Source organism: Phaethon lepturus, unplaced genomic scaffold (genome assembly GCF_000687285.1).
Source record: "Phaethon lepturus isolate BGI_N335 unplaced genomic scaffold, ASM68728v1 scaffold16182, whole genome shotgun sequence".
Taxonomy (NCBI): Eukaryota; Metazoa; Chordata; class Aves; order Phaethontiformes; family Phaethontidae; genus Phaethon; species Phaethon lepturus.
The window spans coordinates 18,475-29,250 of NW_010522746.1; positions in this window are offsets into that span (position 1 = coordinate 18,475).

Consider the following 10,776-nt stretch of genomic DNA (forward strand, 5'->3'; position numbering starts at 1 on the left):
AAACTATGGTGCTCCTCTCTGTCCTGCTGTAGCCTGTCTCAGTGTGCATGAAGAGACATCTTGGACATCTCCATGTTGTTCTCAATTGTTCTCAGTCTAGACGTATCCAGATTGCTGTTTTTAATTCTAAATCTTAGTTTGGTGTATGAGAGAGTAACATTTTTTGAAATGTGTGTTAATTAAACCCATGGTGGGCGAGAGCAGACAATAGCAATGTTGGATATATGCAGTTTCTTCTGTATTTGGCATTTTATCTCTGATAACACGTCCCAATGTGAAAAGATGTGATATGTGATGGATATCTGCCAGTTACCTACATTTTATCCTCTCGGAATATGACACTGAATTTCAACGAACTCAATTCAGGAAATTCACTCTTAACGATAACAACATGATTTAGGCTACCAGGTCCAGAACTTTAAAGTTTGCTTCAAAGCCAACTGAAATTGTGATCAGTCTTGATTTTGGGAGGCTTTTGGTCAGGTCTTTTGAAGATAATACCCACTATGTTGGGTTTTTTTTTTAATTATTTCCTGGTGACCTTGGAAAAGCCCAGCAGAATTCACTGAATGGAGCAATTCTGAGCTGACCTATGGTGGATACCCTAGGAAGAAATGAAATCAAGGCTTTGTTGTGTGCTCACTGCTTGGCATGTAGAGACTTAATTTTACCTGTCATCTTTTGCACTTGGTCGCTCTTTTTTAACAACATGGATAATTTCTCCCAGCATGGCGGGGTATCTCTGTTTAGGAGGGAGCCAAGATAATGAAGGAGTTGCCTTTTAGGGTGGCTGAATCACCCTCTCTTCAATGTAGAAGAGTTTGGCTGAGCATTAAATATGTCTTTGTTTAATCAGGTTATGACAAGAGGACACAAAGGCTTTCGACAGTGAAAACTGCTTTAGTCTCAAATCTAGCAAGACAATAGAATTACATTAATCTAAGGTGCAGAGGTTCTTGCTTCCTGCATCGATGTCCAAATAGTATTGTTAAAATGGCCTTAAGGTCTATTAGTTGAAGACTCACAGGCATTTTTATTTCCCCATTTTCCATTTATAGAGACAAGTGATACTTAGTTATGCTTGGTCATAAGATTCCAAACTTAAAAAAAGAACAATTTTGGGAATTATCTTTCCTGTCCCAGACCCCCATTTCAATCCCATAAGCTGGAGAGCTCCAAAGGAATTGGTAATGTTCTGAACCTTTTAAGCAGTTTTAGAAATACAGTAAAGTATTAGAACCTCATCCATGGAAATGTACTGAAATAGATCACATTCACTGCCTCCAGTGTACAATTTGCTTGATTATGGGTTACTCTGGCTTTAACAAATCTTTGAATATTGCTTGTTAAAGGTTATAACTTTTTCAGGGAATTGAAGATAAGGCGGAAATCATGACGATACGTTTATATAATCTGTAACCATTAGGGTTTTAAAATTCTACTTGTCCTTGACCACTTCAGCATTCATTGAATTTAGTCATGTCTTACATGAAAAGCATTGATTTTCTGCAGGACACGACGTATGCTAAAGCTCTGTGTCCATGTATATGAAGACCTAGCAGGTTCATCCTAATAATCTTAACATTATCTAGTAGTTCTGTAATGGCTTTAGGTAGAACTCAAATCCCTTGTAAAAGATGTTTTCTTTGTCTCTGTTCACATGGCTGTGCAGAAGTAACTGTGAAGCCACTGCAAGCCTGCAGGTTTTGGAAAGGCAGGCCAGCTGGTATGCTTGAGAGAAAGATCCTTAAGTGAGCACTTCTGAGCTCATTTTCCTGCCACGTGGATGGATCTTAGCGCTCTTGTGCCTTGCCTGGCTGCCCTCACCCATGCCACCTGCCCTTCTGACACATCCCTGCAGCCGGCGTGGGGCAGACATGGCCCAAAGCCTTGTCTAGGAAGGCTGAAGTGTGCCTATAAGGGAAGGGCAGGTGAGATATACTTACTTACTGAGGGCTGGCTGAATTTAGGCTACCTGCAAAGAAACTGTGAATGTGAAGTGGAGAGCTGACAAAGTTCCTAGGAACATTTAAATCAGATATAGATATAACACCGATCAGTTTTGAAACCATCATTTAAAGAAAAACCGTGGTCTGTATGGGATGTATTTTCTACCTCTAATTTATGCGGCTGTATATGGAAAGCCTCATTCTCCCCATTTATCACCTTCGTGCACTGTATCTGCATTAGCCCCAGTGAGGTTGTAATAAACAGTAAGTGGTAATAGAGTGTATATTCTCTGCTGAACTGTGTACGCTTTGGAGCGTGAGTGTGAGCTCATCTCCACTGAGATCAGGTCCCGCTTCCCCCTTTTTTCATTTGCTTTGATTCATCTTTCTTGCCAAAGAAATTTGGAGGCAGATTTTTCCAGCTGCTCCTGAAAGAGTCGGGAAGTATGAAGTGGTGTGAAGCATTCTGTCCTCCACACATCACAGCCAGCCTGTTCCTAAGCAGGAACTGTGCCTAACTCCCGAATTTTGGTCCGTGTCATTCCTGAGACGTGTTATGCAGCAGATACTGCAGTAGCTCCTATGTACACTCTTCATGCTTTCTGTGCATCTCCCTGCAAAGGAAAAAGGATTTATGAGCAAATTTTTGTTGTGTTAACATGTGATATGATTTATTACTGTTCTGATTGTGATATTATTTTACAGTCTGTAGTTGAATGTGCAGGGAGTGTCTTTGACACAGGGTAAGAAAATGAGTGTTATAGTCCAAAGTGTGAGACAAGACTGTGGTAACACCAGTAAAAAGACAGGTCAGCACAATCTTTGTGTGTATGGTAAGAAGTGATATTGCAATGTTACAGTCACAGAACTGTTTAGGTTGGAAGGCACCTCTTGAGATCATCTACTTCAACTATTATTCTTTGTACAATAATATGTAATGGTTAAGGAAATAGTTCTCCTTTGACATCTCCCTAATATTCCGTGTATTTGTAATGTACGTGAAGAGAATATTATTAAAATATTTTCCCCAAGTAATAGGAAAGTTCCTTTATTAAATACATATTTTTACTGAAATGCCACTGGGGCATGATTTCTAACACATTCCTCCTCTCCAAACAGAAAGTGAGGCAAAATATATACTTAAAATCTTTTATTTAAATTAGCGGTAGCAATGCACATGTGCCAGGTTTGGCACATCTATCTTTAATATAGTGACATATAATGTATAAAAATTCAGCACGTGTACTGAGATTCTGTCCGTACCTGGGTCTAGCAAAGGCTGTAAGCACTCCCCTTTGAAGTACGTAGAACTGCTTGCATACTTCAAATTGACTGTCTGCTGAAATATCTTACTGAACCTGTGCCTCACATTGCCAATTAACTCATGTCTCCCCCACAGAGGTGTTGCCTTAATCACATGTTGTTCAAGCCTTACTTGACTGCTCAGTTTAATAACAGCACATGAAGCGTAGACGGCAGTCTGAATCCCGGGGGTTTCCCACGGTGTCTGGGCACTGAGAAACATCTCTCCAGGCCAGTGGTTGCCAGCTGATGATGCTCATCAACACCAGGGGCGAGTCAAGGAGGTCTGCCAGGCTTGCTCACGTGGCCCCTTTGCCAAACACAGCGCTGCCAGGAGCTGTTAACACCTCGAGGAGGATGTTCAGACTCTTCTCACGTCTTGTGAACCCATGGGAGGCAGTTCAGGCCCTTCTCATGTCTTGTGCCCCTTCCTCCTCATACTGCAGCACCTCTGTACCTCTGGCTGCAGCCGTAGCACCGTGCTTCTACGGAGGCTCAGTGCTGCTGCAGGTCTGGGGAAGGAGGTGGACATGGACTCCTAAATGAGGCCCTGGATGAGAGCAGGAGGACGTGACAGCAGTGAACCACTGCACTCAGCATGCACCTGCATTTCTGAAACGCCTAAGTGCCTACAGCATTTCTGAAAATTGGTTTTTGGCCACTAGAACCTGTGTAGCTAAGTGTAGATACCTTGCAATAGCTAAAATAGATACCAAGACAGTCCAGCCTCCCTAAATAAGGTCCCTGGGCTTCACATACAGCCCTTGCAGGAAAGCAGAACCATTCAAAACACCCAGAGGGAATCACCCAGAGCTAGTCAAAAGCAAAATGTAGGCAGAGGTGTGTGCCTGGAAGTTGCATCTTGCCTTTACATACTTCCACCTAATCATTAGATCTCTTTTTATCCCAAATCAAAAATATATGGAGAGGGCTGTCTCTATTTTTCGGTAGGAGACATGTACTTGCAATTGTGATAACTAAGGATATAAGTGAAGTAAGGCTTGGAGAGAGAGGTAATTTTTTTCATCTGTCTAATTCAAAATGCTGGAAAGACAAAGACTTACTTCTTTTTGTTGTTGTTGTTACTCTTGGTTTTTTCTTCTTTTTAATCTGGGTTCTGTTTTCTGATAATAATTAGACAGTTCCTCCACAGAGTCAAAGTTTGTTCCTGTACTTATCCACTCATTCAGATCATATTTGCCATGTACTTTTTCTATTAAATTATTCACTAGCAGCCATGATACAGTTGCCCAGAAAAACTGTGGACATCTGTTTTGTTGACTGAGACTTGATTTCTCTCAGTTTAGGAGTCATAAATTTTCAGGTGATTGCCTATACAGCTACCCCTGCTGTATAACAGTTATATGTAAAGTTATCTATCTATCTGCTTTACTTGCGTTTTGCATTCAGAATTGAGCTGTCCAGTTTTGAAAATGTTTTCAAAACATGTGTTTTCAAAATGTTTTCAAAACAATGTTTCTTTTTCTTAAATTGTCTCTTCTTCCAAGATTCTTCTCAGGTTACCTACAATCAACCTTTGCTATTCAACTGCAAAAGCCTGTGATAGCCTCTTGGTGTGTAGCACGTCACTGCTCTGCAGCGATCTTACATTTTCCTCCTTTTCTACCTTCCCGTTGGCTATGACCACTGGTGTCATCTTTACATGAGGCTACATTTTGTGGGTCTGTCCATACCTAGCAGTGTTAAGTATCATTAACAGCACGAAGTTGTCCTGACACCTGACTGATAACTCCACTCAAATAATGTATAAAAACACGAACCGAAAAAGATTCATCAAATAAAAACTACTCAAAGAACCCCAAACCTAGGCAGCAAAAAAATGTAATTCATTACATGCATCTAAATTGATTAGTATGCATTAATTTGCTTTGTAATTTTTCTATTTAGGCTTGTTGTGTATGGCAAAGAGTTTTGCTCCATACAGGTAGTTGCAAGAATCAGAGGTGTAGTGAAGCAGTGTGCAAGCACAGAGGAGGCTGTTGAACTGTTATATGTGTGGTTCTAATAAACCAATTATTTTACTGGAGCACTCTGTATGAAGAAATGAAGTGATTCTGATGACAGAAGAGATGTGGCCTATGATTAGCAGCAGGTCTCTAGAAACTTCTAGGGAAATACAGCAGTAAATTATTTGCAAGACTGACATGAAAATATTAGTGTAATGCAAATGGGAAAAGTACAGGAAGACACATAATGTCACTGGCATTGCTGCTCGATGAGGCTTGAGGTCTGATCAACAGAGAGGCAGGAGGCAGCTGCTGTAAGACGGGCAAACATTTAACACCGAAGTAGATGCTGCCGTGGCAGAAAGCACTGTGAGTTTTAATTTCCAGGAAGGTAGTTCAGCTCTCAAAGGTCTGGGACGTGCCTGACGGGGAGATCCACGCTGGGAAACGGGGAGATCCGGACTGTCCCCTGCTCAGACTCCCATTTGCGGTACCCATTCAATCTTCCACAAGTGCAGATCTCCTTTAACTCTTTCAAGTATCTGAAAACAGTCAATTTGCCCCCTCCCGACACCTCCAAATTAATTTGGCATGTATTGTAACCTACAATAAAATACTTGGAGTTATTTGGCATCTTTTGTGCGTCAGGTTCATAAGTATCGTGTTTGTGAAAACTAGGAGAGTCATGACAGGTTTCTCAATGCTTGGGTGAAAGCTCACATTTCCCACGTTGACTTCCTCAGTTCATAGCAACTGTGGGTCAGGATCTGGGGAATGATCTATCTTTGACCAGAGTTCACAAAAAAACTTACTTGATTTCATACAGTTTCTCCATTTTCCATCACTTTCCTTGTCTCCTTTCAAGCTATAAATTTGACTCCCAGAACAGATTCACTGATGTGAATTGGAGCAGGATATGAAGGCAGAGCCATAATTTGTACATTATAGACTTCATAGTGCAAGCCTTTCCATTTATTATTTTCATTGCTGTATCTCCTGCCACGTGGAACAAACTCTTTGCTGATTCCCTAAAATCTTTCTCAAGCTTTGAAAGTCTATTTGTTTTGTAAGAAAAGTTAGGGTCTGCAGATTTTATTTGTTTTTTGTTTGTTTGGTGGTGATTTTTCTTTTTTTTTTTTGCTAATGGAAACATTTTTGGGCTTTGACTTCTTGGCATTTATGTTTTGTCATCCAATTGCCTTTTTTCTTATCCTTCTCTTTCCTTCCCTCCCTTTTTTTTTTTCAAATTTCCAAAGGAAATAAAAATTGACTAAGGAGAGAATATAATTTCAATGTCTCTGTGGTCCTGAATCTTTTTTTGCATGAAAACGTTTTGAAATAAGCATCAAATAATATTAGTGTTTGTAAATTTTTTTTAAACATTAAAGATACAAGAAATTTAACTGGTATTAATTTCAGTCTTTCCCAAAAAGCAGATTTTGAGATTTCTCTTTTTCATTCCAAACCCACTATGGCTTTATTACCATAAGGCTTGTGTTGCTTTTCTGCTTTTTTAAAATCTTTCTTTCACTTTGGCAAAGATTTTGTCTACATTTTTCTGCTCGTCATGAAACAGGAATTGCTTTATCATTCTTAGAAGAAAAGTAAAGAAAATAATGAATTGAGACTAAGTGTTAGCTATTCCCCCATGTAGCCTCTCAGGAGTACAAAAATAGATTACAGCGTGCTGAATAAAAGATCACTGAAGTCTGTTCCCTTCATATTCCAAGCTTAAGCTTCTCCTTCTGCAAGCATTTGTTTTGCTGGTGGAATATCTAAAAGGCTGTCAGGACGCACAGAGGATTAAAATTTAAGCAGAGACAGGACTACCTAGGAGCAGCCATTCAAAGACTGCCAGTAGTTTTGAGGGCTAAGAGGAAGCTGTGAGTGAAACGCTTTGCGGCACTCTGGATTCTCACTAGAGCTCTGAATTACCTTTATTAGACAGCTTATTTTTCTGGCAGGAGTGCTAAAGCTATGGCTGTGTCTTTGAAAAAGAAAAAAAAAAAAAAGAAGAAAGAAAAGGAAAGCAAATGATGCACCTTGCGGTGCCTCAAGGGACGGTTTTGCAATCATGCTGAGCCTAATTGACGAACATGTTGTGCTTGTGCTAAGTCCTCAAAGACTTCATAGCACGTCAGCAAATATGCTACTATTCGCAGTTCAGTTTGATATTATTTGGTTTGTGTCAACACTGTGGAACTGTGGTAAAACAACATGTGATCTGATTCCAGCCAGCTCACCCATTAAAATCATCAATCAGCCCATGCTATTATTCATAGAGGGGCACCTGTGTGGCCAGGTTGGATTAGATGAACAGTAGCATCAGGTTTAAATTACAAGGAGAACAATTTAATGGAGCCAGATTTAAAACATGGAGCTTTATCATTATGGGGAAAGAAAGAAGCAATGAGAGCTGCTGTGATTTCAGCTTCTTCAATAACTCTTGTTTACGAATGAGAAGAAACAGAAGAATCCAGCCTAAGGTACCAGTGGTTGGCATTTGTTTTTCTTGTTTGATGTACAAATGTTTGTATCAGGTTACGACATACCTGTTGTGAGGAATGGAAAATAACTATTAGAAAACAGAAAGAAGACAGTTTGATCAGTTGTACCATCTACCATCAGTTCCATATGATATTTTTATTGGGTTAATCATTATTTTAATTTGTTGGAGAAGGGGAATTAAAATGACAATTTTTAATGAAAACATTAACATTATTAATGCTGCAAAGTTAAGAACTGTTTACATTTTTAAGTTACAGGAGTATCTTATATGTTTCTGCATAAATGGTGAGCAAATGATTAATTTGTAGAATCCCAAAGTACTGCAAAAGTTTTCTGATTGACCTTCTGGTTTACATGAGAGGGTTTGTCGTTTTTAAAACTACATGTATATTGTAGACAGATGGTCTATTTTTTATATTGGAGAAAAAAAGATGCTCTATAGAAATCCTAGTGAGTTGTATTGATCTGAAATCAAAAGTCCTGCCTTTTTAAAAATGCATGTTTCTAAGTTTAAAGCTAACATTTTATCCTTTTGTTTAAACTGACTTTCTATAGGAAAAATCAATGTGAGGGGTCGTTCACTGATGTACTACCAATTTTGTACTAGTATAACCCCTCTTAAGTAACGAAGTTGTGAAACAATACCCCTGGTTTTCCTCCCCACATGGCATTATTTAGGAACTCATCTGAATGTACAGGTGTATGTCTTGAGGTCTATAGTGTTTGGGAAAGTATTTAGTGGGTGCAGTTACGAACTATACAAGTGCTGAGAGGCCTTGATTCTTCTGGGCTAGCCCCTCCGGCTTCCACTTCCAGTCATCACAGGGGTGACACAGACGTTTCCCAAGTTTGACGTGCAGATTGGTAGAAACAGCTGGAGGTCTTTCTTGAAAGGAAGATCTTGTAAGGCTTTCAGGGCTTAATAGGAAAGTTAAAAATTCTTTTCCATCATGATAATGATCCTACTTGCCTATCATCTATTTTTGCCTATGACTTTTCAACATACCTAGAGCTACGTTTCATCTGTGCACCCCACTCGATTTACATCAGCTTATCTGGTCCATGTCCAATTCCTGCTTCTCATGTGATTCCTCTTCAGTTTGTGAGTCCAAGAATAACCATATTTTCTGTTCTTGGAATAGTCATAAGGACGGACTGATGCTTTAGAAAAACCTGTTTGAGCACTGATTTCTAGGCTATGTCTGTTGCCCAGTATCTTTCCTAGAATTGGTGGTGTTGCTAGTGTCCTGGTGGCTTTGTACAGTCAAACAGCTGTTTGGAAAATCCCTGTGTATCCAAATTCTATTTGAATTCAGTCACGGACCCTTGCTCAGACATTAGGAATTATCTCCAAGGTTATGATAATTACATCCTTACCTAGACAATGCTTTAATTTCCTCCTATGTAGAACAGCATTCGTGATTCTTATCTAGCTTTTGAGTCCTCTTAGAACTGAATAGCATTATTAATTTGTTTTTCTTGCTTGCTAGGAGAAGGACCACATCCTAACCATGATAGGAGTTGTCAATAAACTTGAAAGAGTCAACTTCTAGCAAATAATTTAAATGTTAGAAACTTGACTTTATCATATCCCAAGCTTTTGCACTTTTCTGTGGAAGACGCACTCTTAATAAGCCAGAAACTGTGTGACCGGCTTTTCCGCTTCCAGCAGGCTTGGACTAGCTGGTTCATTTGGTGCGACCTTTGCTCAAGAAAATATATGCAAAACTTTAAATCACCCGTTCCCTTTGCACTGATTTTGCAACAGTCTTATTGACATAGTACATATGCTTTCTTACCACAAATAGAACAGGAGTGGTTTAAGAAGTTTTTTGGCAACTCCACTCACATTATTCTTTAGGGACTTAGAGTATTCACTTCCCCTGTTTCAACCTGCAGTGGCAGCTTTCTCCATGGCACTGGTCAAGCCTGTATGTGTGCCGCCACACAGGGCTGGACAAAAAGGCTTCAGTGTATTATTCCTCTGTATCTTTTGTCTTCACTCAGATCAGGAAGACTGAAGAGCAGGAGGAGCACAGTAAAGGGTATAAAGAGTAGAATTAATCTAATCAAAGTTTAGGGATATAGAAATTCAGGATATCTAGTCTATATTATTTGCATGGGCTCCTTCCCAAGTCAAGCCAATAAAAAGAAAGGGGTACCTCTACAGGGAAATCTATTTACTTTGAACATTTAGGCTAAGATGGAATGAATCTTCTTCCCACTCCAGAATGCCTGTTCCTTTGCAGGGGAAGTTTTTTAACTTCCTTTACCTCTAATACCATTCTACTTCTCAGAGATGTTGCCGGATTTAATAAATCTGTAGTTAAGGTTTTGTCTACATGATCATCACAGCCAGTGATCACATCCACAGGGAATTTATCTACCATTGCACTTAGCTCATTTAATTAAATAGCTTTCAGAAATGGCTATTTTTTAAATAATGAGTTACAAAGACCGTAAGTTTTTCTTTCAAGCTTAAAAAAACTGTTTTGTGATTTATAGCTGAAACATTTTATGCACTGTTTTTTACTTCAGTGTATCATGACCAAAATGCAGTAGTAATCCTGGCAGGCTTCTCTTGCTTTGAGAGTATTGTTGAGAAATGTGGGACAAAGCAGTTTCTTGTGTTGTCAAAAATTAGTTGGTCCTCTTCAGGTATGAGAATCATCCTAAAGATTGCTTTTATCCCTGTATGACTTAGTACAGAAAATTGGAATATGCTTACAAGAATGTAATAAAATAAAATTAGGATAATAGAAAGCATTACGAAGAATGGAAATAAATCAAAGAAAATAAAGTAGAGGACATTCTTCTTAATGGGGGACAGTTGAGTGCATGACCGTATCTGTCCTTCACTCTTTTCTATGTAGGCTGTCCTAGGAATGTTAATAGTTTCTCAATAAGAGTCAAAACTTGAAATAGAAAGGTATGGCCCAGAGAGTTGTAGAGCTATGTAAAGCTGTATTATAAATCTTCTAATTAAAAGAATGGCTGCGCTACAACAAACCAGAGGGAATGCGGTGTGCAGCTTTCTGTCTTATATACCC